The sequence below is a fragment of the Malaclemys terrapin genome, chromosome 8 (genome assembly GCF_027887155.1).
Source record: "Malaclemys terrapin pileata isolate rMalTer1 chromosome 8, rMalTer1.hap1, whole genome shotgun sequence".
Taxonomy (NCBI): domain Eukaryota; kingdom Metazoa; phylum Chordata; order Testudines; family Emydidae; genus Malaclemys; species Malaclemys terrapin.
In genome coordinates, this window is record NC_071512.1 from 74,757,964 (window position 1) to 74,773,430 (window position 15,467).

The following is a 15,467-nucleotide window of genomic DNA, read 5'->3' on the forward strand; positions in this document are numbered from 1 at the left end:
TGCATTCTTATTGTGACTGGTTCGGTCACAGAGACCTCCCTGGGACTGCCACCTGATGTGCTGAGACTACCTCTGAGCCCGTTTTCCCTGCCAGCTTGGGACTTCAGAACCCTGTCTTGTTGAGCCAGACACGCGGGCCTGCTGAAAACACAGCCCCCACATCCCCCAAAGCTGCAGACTTAACTGAAAACAGCTTACGAAGTGCTCCTGTCTCCAGCACCCGGATATCCAGTTCCCATTGGGGTACAAACCCCAAATAAATTAATTTTACTCTGTATAAAGCTTATACAGGGTAAACTCATAAATTGTCCACCCTCTGTAACACTGATAGACAAATATGCACAGCTGTTAGTACCTGGGGAAGCAATTACTTACTCTGGGTTCAATAATAAACAAAAGTGATTTTATTAAGTATAAAAAGTAGGATTTAAGTGGTTCCAAGCAATAGCAGGCAGAATAAAATAAGTTACTAAGCAAAATGAAACAAAACACGCAACTCTAAGCCTAATACATTAAGAAACTGCATACAGGTAAATCTCACCCTTAGAGATGTTCCAATATGCTTCTTTCACAGATTGGATTCCTTCCTAGTCTGGTTCCAGCAATCACTCACACCCCTGTAGTTACTGTCCTTTGTTCCAGTTTCTTTCAGGCATCTCTTGGGGGGGAGGGGTAGCTCTTAAGCCAGCTGAAGACAAAATGGAGGGGTTTCCAAGGCCTTTTATATTCTCTCTTGTGGGCAGAAACCCCTTTGTTCTCCTGTGCCAAATCACAGCAACAAGATGGAGTTTGTAGCCACCTGGGCAAGTCACATGTCCATGAATGATTCAGCTTTTTGCACGCCGATGCCATGGTTTACATCTTAGTTTGAACATTCCAAGGAAAGCTCAGATGTGGATTGGCATCGCCCAAAATCCATTGTCAGTTAAGTGTTTCTTGATTGGGCACTTACTGAGACTAGTTCTTCTCAAGAAGCTGACCAAATGCTTCACTCAGGCTACTTAGAATCAAACACCTTGAGATACAAGTACATAGCCAGTAATCATATCTTCATATACAAAAATTACACACACATACAGACAGCACAATCATAACCAGTAAATTACATCCTTTCCATAGACACCCTACTTGCCCTCCTCTGCACAAGACCTGGTGCAACCATAGGACCCTGATTGCAACAATGATCTATACGGTCAGAGTTCATGTCAACAATGTCACACTTACATTGTAATAAAGTACACAGTGATATTTTCTTTAAATTGCAAGTTGTCTCCCACAGGTTTATCCATGGGAAAGGGTGATATAGCTCCTTATACCAAGGACAGACACCAACACCTATAGCTTGATTGCCTTACATTTTCCATTATAATCTCCTGTTTTCAGTTGCTCATAATTTTTTTTTCAAACTTAACCATTTTCCATCCAGGGTGTGTGTCTCATGCTGATTTTTTTTTCTTCCAGTAAAAGCAGTTCAGCAGTTTCATTGAATGAGGTCAGGAAAAATACATTATCTTGCCCATGTTAAAAAATTCTTATAACTGAGATGCTCTAGTGCGTCCATGTTTTGGAGCAGGGTCTTGAAATTTGGCGAGGGGGAGGGAAGTCATGCTGGTGTCAGGATCAGGGATACGCCTTTTCCCATCTCTGTGGAAATACACTCACCAAGTTATGAGCCACTAAAAAAAACCTGTTAGCACATTGTCAGCAGAGACTTGTTAGAGTTTGGCTTCTAAATTCTTTGAAGATACTATCTGCACTGACCAGGCCCACCCAGGGCTGAAGGGGCTGGCAGCATTTCCCTACAATTGCTCCTCTGTACAAATGGGACTGCTGTGATGCAGGTCACAAGGAATGATGGCAGAAAAACTCTTGTGCTCTAAGTGTGTCCCCTGCTAGCACTCAGGCAGCAAGGGGGAGCAGACTTAGTTGACTCATTGCTGGAGATTAAGGAGCTTGACCTAGAGGGAGTTTTGCCACTGATTTAAATGGGAGCAGGATCAGACTATTTGTACATAATCTTGATTCTTTCCCTGAGCACCATCCATCTTGTGCACTGAATGACACTGGGATACTGTAGAAAAAGAGTGTGAGATCATGTAATTAAAGACTATCATAGTAAATATGTACAAGGAGGCTGAATTAAGGTGACACAAGCAACATTAATTCTGGAATTTCCTAACTTTTGATTGCTTAACTTAAAAAAAAAAGTTAATTGTTTTTGTATGTATATAGATTAAATGTAGCTTTGGTAGATACACACTTGGTTTCCTTCTAATGATTTAAAACACTGCAGAGGTTTAGTAGTCTACTGTCTGGGATTTAAGGAGCTAGACTGCACCGCAGGTACTGAAGTGGGGGTCTAGAATGGGGTCCTTAAACTGCATGGGAAAGGGAAAAAATACAAGAAAACTTGTGTGTATGAGTTAAATAGACAAAAAGCAGCTAATGGTCAGAAACAAAAATACTTAGAAGGTGAAAATAGGACAGAAGTGTTAGTCTCTCCCCTGACGATCTGACAATTTAAACACAACAACATGACAGAAAAAGTATGGGAGGGGATACAAAGGCACAGAGAGTTGCAGTAGCTTGCCCAGGGTCACATAGCAAGTTAGTAATAGAGCCGAGCCTATAACCCAGGTCTCCTGACTCCCAATCCAGCACCATATCAACTAGACTACAATGTCTCACACTGATGTGCTGAGGGCAAGCACTTTGAGCACATATTTTAAGATGCAATACTACCTTCATTTGTATCTCTTCTCAAGCCTCATTTTCTTGAGTACATCTTTCTTGTCCCCTGACAACACTAGTTCTTTTTCAGACTTCTTGCAATCTTCTGAACACAGAGCTATTCTCATAACCCTCAAGTATCATCTAGAGTGATGTGACACACCAGCCTTTAAAAATGCGTGATACCTCTTTTATGGTGTGTGCATGCATCATGCTCCAGTACTCTTCTTTAAATGCATGTATTATTTCATCCTGCGTCCATAATTCTTAATTTTAAACTGTCAAATTCATCATCAATTAACAAAGCAAAGCAAATGTATGAATTTTTAATATAAAAGCTTCATTACTTAGAGCTATATGCAATTGGTTGAGGAAGTCATTCTTGCCAAAAAAAGACAGCTTGACAGTACTATACTGTTGTACTTGCTTTGAGAGATCCAGTTTGAAGACAAGTGCTCCTTATTTTAAGTAACAGTAAATTTCTTTTCTGTGTCAAGCAATTCTTTGGGATGTTGCACATCAAAACACAGCTTTTGTTCGTTCATCCTAATAGGTAACAAAGACTTCTGAGTTTTTAGGTTCAGAGACCGATATGGTCTTGCTTTGACCTTTCTCAACATGCTAAATGCCCTCAAGTGCACTGCACTGGAGTGTGGCAGTCACAGCAGAATTCTCATCAATCTCCAGAAGAGAGGCAGTACATCTGTTCTACAGCATAGTTTAAGAATGCTGCTCCAATAACTCAAAATATGAGGTTCCCGTCCATGCATCAGTATCTGCAGTTTAGCACACTGAATATTCAGCAACAACTGATCCTTGTCTTCCCCAGTATCACAAATTCCCAGTTTACCAGCGATATCATTGATATATTTTAATAGAATGGGAATCCATTGTAGCCATATGTCTTAGCAAAATATCAACAGAAAACGTAAGTATCTTTTCTGTTTGGATCCTTTGCTGCTCCTGGATTCTGAAGTGACAACTATGGCATGAAGTGTCTTTTTCCAACTATGGTTGACTCGGAGGCTGCGATGCAGATCTTGCCATAGTAATCCATGCCTTGAAGTTTAACCCTATAGCTACCTACAACGTTCTCTACCTGGGATTAAGCTAGAATAGGAATTGAAAAGATTAGTTAAGGCTGAATGCCAAATTTCCATAATTAATAATACGTAGATCTGATGTAGTACTTTTCATCTGTAGATTTCAAGGCACTTGAACGGGAACGGCAGTATCATTGTTCCCATTTTACAGATGAGGAAGCTGAGAAACTGAAGTGTTTAGCCCCAGGTCACACAATCGATCAGTGGAAGAGTGATTATTACTTGTATGCTCCGGGGTTCCCCAGATCAGAATCACCACAACACATGGGGTCAAAAATATGAACTAATATTACAAGAGATCTTTAAGACACAGCTGAGGGCACATCTTCACTACCCGCCGGATCGGCGGGTAGCAATCGATCTATTGGGGGATCGACTTATCGCGTCTAGTGAAGACGCGATAAAATCGATCCCTGATCACTCTACCGTCGACTCCGGAAATCCACCGCAGCGAGAGGCGGAAGCGGAGTCGACGGAGGCGTGGCAGCGGTCAACTCGCCGCCGTCCTCACAGCCAGGTAAGTCGACCTAAAATACGCAACTTCAGCTACGCTATTCACGTAGCTGAAGTTGCGTATCTTAGGTCGACACCCCCACCCCGTAGTGTAGACCTAGCCTTAGGCTATGGACAGACAGACCTTGTTATCTATTTGGCTGGTATTTTGGAGGCACAACAGGCCTTGGATCAGATGGGAGAAAACATACCATATCCAAAGCCATCTGAATGTGAACAAGTTTAGCAGAATCTGCCCCTAAATTGGAGGGCAAATAAATGTAAAAAATTGATTACTGAGTCTAAAATACCGCAGTAAACTAGTGTCATTATGTTAACAATTGCATGCAACCTGCTGTCTCAGTTACCTTTTTGATTTACACACAACATGGATCAGGTTTTGACTTGATTCATCTGGTGTGCATGATGTCCTCAGGTATCACTGGTTAAACATTCTTCAGGGTTATAATTTTAAAAGGCAGGATACTCAACTACAACCAAAAATGCAGAAAATGTAGGCAAAGGTATCTTAAAGCTCACTTTTGCAGTCTCCTGATCCTGCAGCAGCTCAGTGCAGGCCAGTTCCCCTGTGCCATGGCTGCCCAAGAGCAGCAAGCCATAAGGTGTCCTGGTCACACTATTCATCCATCTTTAGAGCCAGGCTATGCTGGTACTGCAATACCACAAGCATAGAATCTGTCTCTAAGTATTCAAGACAATATAAATTGCAATATAAAGTACCCCATGCTTACCACTTCAAAGCCATACAAAACTACTTTGATGGAAACTAAAATTAATTTTTCTGATAGTGTTTATAATGTATCATTTGTAAGTTAGTTACAACTACACCTCAAGCATTTCTACAGAACTTAATTCGATATGCCAACCCATTTAAAAAAAATCTTATTATAGAAACCACTTACAGGCTTTATAAACACATTTTCATATTATTAGTGAAGGATCTTACTAAAGAGCAATTTCCATGCTGAAAAATGCACATATACCGTAAGTTGTTTATAATAAAACCAACTAAATGGCATTTGCTTCCAGCAAAACTTCTATTTTCTTCATTTTGGTTAGAAAATTTATTCCCCTGTGGTACCTTTTTGTGCACTTGGTTGAATAGTAAATTCCTTAGATGTTAATTCTCCCTTTTTTAATGGAAGTATTCTACAATAGTATCCAGGTAAAATGATCCTTATAGAAACAGCAATACGAACAAAGGCTCTGATCCTCCAAAGCCTAACAGCAATCAATGTGCATCATAGCACTGAGTGGTCATCATCATCTTCTTCTAGCATTTGCAGTGCTTGCCATGCCACCTGACAGGAGCTTCACCAGTAGAATGAAGGGCCCTAAGGCCACCATGAAGTCTGGTTAGCGGACACGCATTAACAACATGTGCCATTGACTGATGGAGACCACACTGACAAAGTGGGTTATTGCACAGACCTCATGTGAAGAGGTTGGTGGCTCATATTCCTTGTCCAGTTTGGAACCTATTCAGCAGATCCAAAGGTGACATGGCAGGTCAAATCCCAATGGTTGAACGGTCAGATCAGTGACAAGGAAACCATTCCAAATGGCTCTAGCTGAACACTTATCATTCCATAGGGTTGCTTCTGACAGATTCCAATCTGGCAGTTAAGACTACACTGGACACCTCAATGTAAGTTGTGGTCTGGGGTAGTCTTAACTGCCAGATTGGAATCTGTCAATTGAAGATGTCCGTGTACAGTGGGAGACCTGATTTGCCATAGAGGGTCCTGTGGCACCTTTGAGACTAACAGAAGTACTGGGAGCATAAGCTTTCGTGGGTAAGAACCTCACTTCTTCAGATGCAAGTAATGGAAATCTCCAGAGGCAGGTATATATCAGTGTGGAGATAACGAGGTTAGTTCATCAGGGAGGGTGAGGTGCTCTGCTAGCAGTTGAGGTGTGAACACCAAGGGAGGAGAAACTGTTTCTGTAGTTGGATAGCCATTCACAGTCTTTGTTTAATCCTGATCTGATGGTGTCAAATTAGCAAATGAACTGGAGCTCAGCAGTTTCTCTTTGGAGTCTGGTCCTGAAGTTTTTTTGCTGTAAGATGGCTACCTTTACATCTGCTATTGTGTGGCCAGGGAGGTTGAAGTGTTCTCCTACACTTGCACAAATACAGACAGATATCATCTTCCTTTCCAAATGCAAATGGATGGACATCATACCAAATGGACTGAAGGTGAAAAATCCATTGCTATCTACATACTGCACAGACCACAGTGAGAGATTATGCCATACATTATCAAAGAAACTGAGGAACCACCTGATCAGCATCCTATACAGCAAACAGAAAAACATCAAGAAAGAGCTCTCCAACCTGGAGACTTTCATAAATAACCAACCCTCCACACAAATGGACTTTACTAAAATAAGACAGGAGATCTACATTACACACTTCACCTCTCTACAAAGGAAAAAAGGACCATAAGCTGTCTAAAATCCTACCTGCCACATGGGGCCACAACAGGGGTACCCCTAACTCACCCAGCAATATTGTCAATTTATCCAGCTACACACTCAACCCAGCAGAAGAGTCTGTCCTATCTCGGGGACTCTCCTTTTGCCCCAGCACCCCCACGAACATGATACAGTTCTGTGGTGATCTGGAAGCCTACTTTCGCCGCCTCAGACTCAAAGAATACTTTCATGATAACACTGAACAGTGCACTGATACACAGATACCCTCCTACCAACAACACAGGAAGAAGAACTCCACATGGACTCCTCCTGAGGGTCGAAATGACAGTCTGGACCTATACATAGAATGCTTCCGCCGACGTGCACAGGCAGAAATTGTGGAAAAACAACATCGCTTGCCTCATAACCTAAGTCGTGCAGAACGCAATGCCATCCACAGCCTCAGAAACCACCCTGACATTATCATCAAAGAGGCTGATAAAGGAGGTGCAGTTGTCATCATGAACAGGTCTGACTACCAGAAGGAGGCTGCCAGACAACTCTCCAATACCAAATTCTACAGGCCGCTTTCCTCAGATCCCACTGAGGAATACACTAAGAAACTGCACCATCTACTCAGGACACTCCCTACACTAACACAGGAACAAATCAACATACCCTTAGAGCCCCGACCGGGGTTATACTATCTACTACCTAAGATCCACAAACCTGGAAATCCTGGACGCCCCATCATCTCAGGCATTGGCACTCTCACTGAAGGACTGTCTGGATATGTGGACTCCCTACTCAGACCCTACGCCACCAGCACTCCCAGCTATCTCCGTGACACCACAGATTTCCTGAGAAAACTACAATGCATTGGTGACCTCCCAGAAAACACCATCCTAGCCACCATGGATGTAGAGGCTCTCTACACAAACATCCCACATACAGATGGAATACAAGCTGTCAGGAACAGTATCCCTGATGATGACACAGCACAACTTATTGCTGAGCTCTGTGACTTTATCCTCACGCACAATTATTTCAAATTTGGTGACAATATATACCTCCAGACCAGTGGCACCGCTATGGGCACCCGCATGGCCCCACAATATGCCAACATTTTTATGGCTGACCTGGAACAACGCTTCCTCAGCTCTCGTCCACTCATGCCCCTTCTCTACCTACGCTATATTGATGACATCTTCATCATCTGGACCTATGGGAAGGAGACCCTGGAAGAATTCCACCATGCTTTCAACAGCTTCCACCCCACCATCAACCTCAGCCTGGACCAATCTACACGGGAGGTCCACTTCCTGGACACCACCGTACAAATAAGCGATGGCCACATTAACACCACCCTATATCGAAAACCCACTGACCGCTACGCCTACCTTCATGCCTCCAGCTTCCACCTCGGTCACACCACACGATCCATCGTCTACAGCCAAGCACTGAGGTACAATCGCATCTGCTCCAACCCCTCAGACAGAGACCAACACCTACAAGATCTTCACCAAGCATTCTCAAAACTACGATCCCCACACAAGGAAATAAAGAAACAAATCAACAGAGCCAGACGTGTACCCAGAAGCCTCCTGCTACAAGACAGGCCCAGAAGAGAAACCAACAGAACTCCACTGGCCATCACCTACAGTCCTCAGCTTAAACCTCTCCAACGCATCATCAGTGATCTACAACCCATCCTGGACAATGATCCCTCACTTTCACAGACCTTGGGAGGCAGGCCAGTCCTCGCCCACAGACAACCTGCCAACCTTAAGCATATTCTCACCAGCAACCACGCACCGCACCATAACAACTCTAACTCAGGAACCAACCCATGCAACAAACCTCGATGCCAACTCTGCCCACATATCTACACCAGCAACACCATCACTGGACCTAACCAGATCAGCTACATCATCACCGGCTCATTCACCTGCACGTCCACCAATGTTATATATGCCATCATATGCCAGCAATGCCCCTCTGCTATGTACATTGGCCAAACTGGACAGTCACTACGCAAGAGGATAAATGGACACAAGTCAGATATCAGGAATGGCAATATACAAAAACCTGTAGGAGAACACTTCAACCTCCCTGGCCACACAATAGCAGATGTAAAGGTAGCCATCTTACAGCAAAAAAACTTCAGGACCAGACTCCAAAGAGAAACTGCTGAGCTCCAGTTCATTTGCTAATTTGACACCATCAGATCAGGATTAAACAAAGACTGTGAATGGCTATCCAACTACAGAAACAGTTTCTCCTCCCTTGGTGTTCACACCTCAACTGCTAGCAGAGCACCTCACCCTCCCTGATGAACTAACCTCGTTATCTCCACACTGATATATACCTGCCTCTGGAGATTTCCATTACTTGCATCTGAAGAAGTGAGGTTCTTACCCACGAAAGCTTATGCTCCCAGTACTTCTGTTAGTCTCAAAGGTGCCACAGGATCCTCTATTGCTTTTTACAGATTCAGACTAACACGGCTACCCCTCTGATACCTGATTTGCCATGTAGTTTTTCCACCTGTCTGGCTGTAGACTCTCTGCAACAAATGCGTGAAGGGGTTATGTTGCTTGAATCTGTTAGCCATGAAATAAAAGAGGGGCGCAGGGTGCCTGTAATAATGCACATGGTTGAGTTCAATTTGATGGTGACCAATTTAGTGTAAGGCAAATGACACCAGGCAGGGGCACAGTATTCCGCTGAGCAACAGCACAGAGCCATAGCCGATGTCAAAAGTGTCTGTGCAGCTGCACCCTATGTCGAACTGGCCAATTTGCTGATTAGATTATTCCTGGTCCTGACTTTGGCAGCAGTCTTTTTTAGATGGCCAGATTTAGTCAAGGAGTGGTCCAGTGTGACACCAAGATAGACTGGTTTTTGCCTCATGTTCCATTCATTCTCTGCAGAGGAGGACATCTAACTCATGTTTAGTGAGTGTGTTGTAGAGGTAGAAGACACTCAAAACCATCTTGGTCACACTTGGTTGGAGGCGCCAACCACTACAACAGTCTGTCAATGTGGCCAGGGTGGCATTCCAGATGTTCAGTAATCCAGTGAACGAGCATGACTGGGTACTGCAGCAGATGTCATCTGTATAGATAAACATGCGTGACTAAGTCAATGGTCAGTCATTTGTGTAAAAATTGAACAGGGTGGACGCAAACATGGAGCCTTGGGGTAAGCCATTGCATTTTGCACTTGTTTTATGACCCATGTGTACCGAAAAATGCCTCTCATGAAGTAGTTCAACACTGTCCACACCCATGCTGGGACAGCTCTTGACAGTTTTACCAGAAGATCAGTGTGCCACTGTATCGTAAGCTGCTGTCAGGTCTAAGACAACAGCTCCCGTCATAAAATTCTGTTAAAACCCATTTTTATATATGTAATGAGGGCTAGGACTTGGTCGCATGTGCTTCGACCCTTCTGGAAGCCAGCTTGGTTGACATTGAGTGTAGCCCGCATCTGGAGATATATGCTGGAGGATAGGACTTTGAAGATGACAAATAGAGAGATTGGTCAGTAGCATGCTGCATTGTGTGGGTCCTTTCTGGGTTTTAGAAGGGCAATCACTTGACATTTTCCAGATGCTTGGCAGGTTACCCTCATTAACAAGTTTACTGAGCTTATTGAGTGGACATGTGCATCTAACATACATCACATGCCCAGAGGTTGGAATTTTGCATTTGGATATGGATAACTGATAGGTATGTTTTATAAAAAAAATAGATAAATAAAGTGCCAAATTCTTACAGGGCCATCTCAATTATTTTCTGAGAGCCCAAGCTTTGACCAACTTAAAATAGTGATCATTGCATATTGGGTATTAATCAGTGCTTTATTTTTATCTATCGCTATTATTAGTTTAGTGCTGACATCATGCAGTGAAGTACCAAAATTATTCATTATTTGCTAAGCACTGTGTGCATATTTTAAGTAAATAAATAATTGTTAAACATGCAATGTACTAACAGTAATTAGTGAATAATTTGATGTATCATTAAAACAGTAACATTTCACAATGTTATCTGCATTTTACACTGACAATATTGTAGTTACTCTTCATGACCGTAAATTATTTTTATTCTTCCTGGAATTTGTGTTTTAACTGTATGAAGGATATTTATCTTTGTGATTTTAATTTTGTACACTGCTTAGGGATCAGGTAGGTGCTATATTAAAATCTTAACTAACTAAATTTGGTATTTGGACTAATACCAAAAAATGTTAATCTGCAGCTCCCTATTTTTATTATGGTGAACAAAATTAATGCAAAAAGTCAACTAAGTCTCATAACTTCCTCATGACTGTGGATTGATCACAAAATTAATTTTGTTACTCCTCTGAAACTGTATGCAATAAAAAAGACTAGTATAAATTCTGCCTATTAACACTTCATGCCAGGTAGAAGAGGGTATTGGCAAGAGCTAACCAGTACAAGACACTGAAATTGATCCTACATGTAATCAGATTTAATTTTTTTTTTATAAACACCTAATTCTCCAGCTGATGTGGAACTTCCATTATCATCAGTGGGAGTCAAGCAAAATGAGGTCCATTGTAGGGATCCTTAATACATGAAATAATCCTCCAGAAAATTTAGATGAACAAGAACTAGGTTAGCCAGACCCAGCTAAGGCTCCTTTTTCCTCTGTTTCACACCACTTCCATCTCCATTTGCCAAATCTTCCCCCACCACCCAGAATCTTCAAGAAGCAAATCAGGTAACTGAAATCACACAGGGCTCCCTGCCCGTAGACTCCTCCCTTTTATTCCGTATGCAAATTCCCCCTTATCAGCCACCATGGTGATCGTTACAGCTCACTGAGGACCAATCCCAGTCCCACATATAGGGCAAATAGCTGAGCTAGGTACTGGGGAACTGTGCTGAGGGAGGAATTCTTCCCCGCAAGCTGTGGATCTGTTCTGTAAGTACTCCACCCTCAGCTGCATAGGCAGTGATAGATGCAAGCCCTGCTGGCCCCAAGAGAAAAGGAACAGGATTTGCTCCTCAGACAATAAAACCCCAAATACTTTCTGAAGCAGGATTGTATGCTTATTTTAGTGCTAATGTCCCTTAGTGCATTAGCTCATGCCCCTTTCCTTTATCACAGCAATAACTCTCACATTAACAAGCATGGAAGACTTAAAAAGAACTTTACCCTTTTTGTTCTTTTCAATATCTATTCCATTGATGCTGTCCTTATGGGTTTTCTATTGCCTTACTTCACTCCCAATGCAAATGACATCATCAGATCAAAACAAACTTTAAGACTATCTAAAGGACTACCTAACAAAGTAGCTTTGCTTGCCTTTAGCAATTTAATATAGTTTCTGCATAGAACTTTGCTCAGATGTGGATGAAGACACTTCCACACATCTGTATGCAGTCCTGAGCTGACTCTCCTCTGGGCCCATGGGCTGATCCAAATGAAAAGTTCCTGGTCATCTTTTAAGTACATAGCCACAGAGTTCAAGAACAATTGATGCTTTATGATCACATCTTTGCTCAAGACAAAAATGGAAGTAGCAGTGCCCTTACTAATTCTGGTTTTGTACAATGTCTGTTAGCAATGGGAGTTTGAAGACACATGGTACAAAAATTCAGAGGTGAGTTTCTTTCCTGTGATCACATCTATTCTCCTGTGTCTCTGTAAATGCCTGGTATTTAATAAAGGTAACAAACATTCATTCCCAGTACCTGAATTTAATACTATGCACCAAAAGAGGACTGAAAAAGCCAACACATTTCAGTCACCAAGACTACATTATCTCAGGAAAAATCACAAGGTTCTGAAGCAGAATGTTTAATTCTTCTGGGGGTATCGGATACACTATCAAATAGATCAAGTTCCTGCTTCCTACTGTGACGTGCCAATAAAACTAATTACATTACTTCTAAGAGTTCCATAACGGATGCTATATGCTGCTAATGTACTTTGGTTCACATAAATGCAGAAAGAAAATATGCAATATCGCCATGTTATTGTAAGCCAAGTACATCCTTTATCTTATTTATTGCTATAGGAGCTCCACAATTGATCAAGAGTTGTGAGAGTGACTCAAATCCAGAAAGGAAAAAAAATTTTTTTTCTCATTACTCTGTGTACAGGTCATCCACCAAAAAACAGGATATGATTTAGATGATGGGTGAGGGTTTGGGATATTTTTATTTACAGTCCACCCATCCCCAATAATGCTATGATAGTGATACAACTAGATGTGTTAGATAAGGAGCAGCTGTTTTAATGGTAAATGTAAAGATATGGGGCAATCAGAATCTGGTGTAACATGGACATAGTGGTTTGGAATCAGTGCCATTTAATTTGATCATTTAAATGACTAATCATTTTCTAAAGTGGTTCATTTTATAGCTACCACATCTTTACAGGCTGAAGAGGTCTCTTCTTTCTTGACATTTGAATGGGAGATATTTAGGATCAGATTTTATTTTCTACACTCACTTCCTATAATCCAATCAAATGGGCCCACCTACATGCTCTCAAAGCAAAAGTAAATTTTGTCTAAACCACTGACCAACAAATGCTTCCTGTTCATTGTCATATTTAACAGTGCAAAGTATTTCATGTGATCATCAATAGAAAAATTAGATGTTACAGTTATTCAAAGAATTTACAAAATACCTTTAAGTACATTAATAGACAGATATATAGGGATATTAAAAGTCTTATAACAGCGGAAACAAACCCTAGAACCACATTCTAGCATCCAATTCACCTAGCAGATTTCAAAACAGTGGGTGAAGTATTTAGGGACTGGGGGGTTATCTACATTTAAAATGCTATTCTGGCACAGTTGCACTGCTGTAGCACTTCTGTGCCAATAGGAAGGATTCTCCTGTCAGCATAGGTAATCTACCTCTGAGAGGCAGTAGGTATGTTGATGGAAAAATTCTTCTGTCGACCAAGCGCTGCCTACATAGGGACTTAGGTTGGCTTAACTATCCTGCTCAGGCGGGTATGAATTTTTCACACCCCAATCAACATAGTTCAAACAGACCTACTGGTAATTTCCTAGCGAATACCTGGCCTGAAATGTATAACTAGTGATTCCCTATTTCATATATTCCAAATAGTCTTTAATACCAGATTAGCCTCTCTTTCATATCAGAGCTGATGGATTAAACTGTTTGACCAAATAAAAGTACAGTAATGAATAACTGCTATTAGTATTGCTTTGCGCTTTTCATCCAAAGAATTTCCTAAAACACTAATTAAGCCTCACCATATCTCTGTGAGGCAGGTAAAGATGATTTCCCCCCCTTTTACAGACAGAGAAAATGTAGTACAGGGAAATAGAAGCAAATACTGCTCTCAACTGCACGGCCACAGAAAGTGCCTTCATAGCATGCACAGTGGATTTGTGCTGATCAAGTTGAAAGAGGAATTGGGAGAGAGAAACTGGCGATACACAATTCCTGCATAGCTTGGAACCATGCTCTCAGCATGGCACCACACTGGGAGCAGACAGGGGAAGGGTGGAGGGATGATAGGCTGTTTTTTTAAATATAGGATGGGCTTAGGAATGATCTTTAAAGATTTCACCTTTTTCCTCAGTGTAGGTTACTTTGTCTGCGTTGAAGTTTTGAGAGATGAACCAGTTCAGTGTAACTTTATAAATGTATTAAAAGATTAAGCAAGCAATTATAAAACAAATATGCGTTTAAGCAAATATGTCTGAGCTAAATTAACTTACAGGTTTAACCCAGTTTACAATAATGCAATAGTGAAATCAAGGTTATAATTTAAATATAATCAATAAGTCAGTGGTTCAATGTTTCTGGCTCTCCAGTTACTACAATTGGAAATTAAGTCATATGACAAACAAGTTAAACAATTCATTTAAGGTTAAGGGGAGAAGCTATTTAAGTATTCAGCTGAAAGTCTGCTAGAGGCAGAGGCTATTCCTTGCCTTGGTTTTGAGAAAGTACAGCTCTTAAAAGGATTTCTTGGTAGCATCATCCTTTGGCTGCTCTGTTCCTGAAACAAAAGTTTGATGCAATTTATGTGGACAGTGAAGCTTATCTAATCTATTTCCCTACCCCGTTTAAACACGCCTGCATCTTTCTCGCAGTTTTGCACTGATTTAAAATGATTTATAGAATCCCAAGTTATAACAACTTAGAATGCTCATTTAACTGAGAGATCTTACTGTTCAGACAAAAGATTTAAGGGTTTAGTGTTTATGACAATTTGCTGGGGTCCCCAGAACTGTGAGCCACTCCGTTACCATTCTCACCTACAAGAGTGAGCAAGAGAGTTTTGTTGTTGCTAAACTCCATACCAGGAAGCTAACACACTAGCTTGTTTGACTTGTCAACAAACTCTTCAGGACTCTGCCAGTCCAAACCTTGCCTACCAGGTGACTGTGAACCCCAATTCCTGAGTTCCTCAGAGATTTCTTTCTCTGCAGTGCTCAGCCCCTCTTGGCACCCTCAAAACCTTATCAAGTTTGCTGCTCCTTTAAAGAGACAGTAGCATGTTAGCTTAACTGGGGTTGACACATCATCCACTTCAATCAAAGCACTGAGTTGGTTTATGGTAAAAGTAAAACACATTTATTAACAAAAGGACATATATTTAAGTGACAGTAAGTATAAGCAGTAAGGTTAGAAACAGTTACTAACAAAAATAAAAATATGCTTCTGAGACTAAA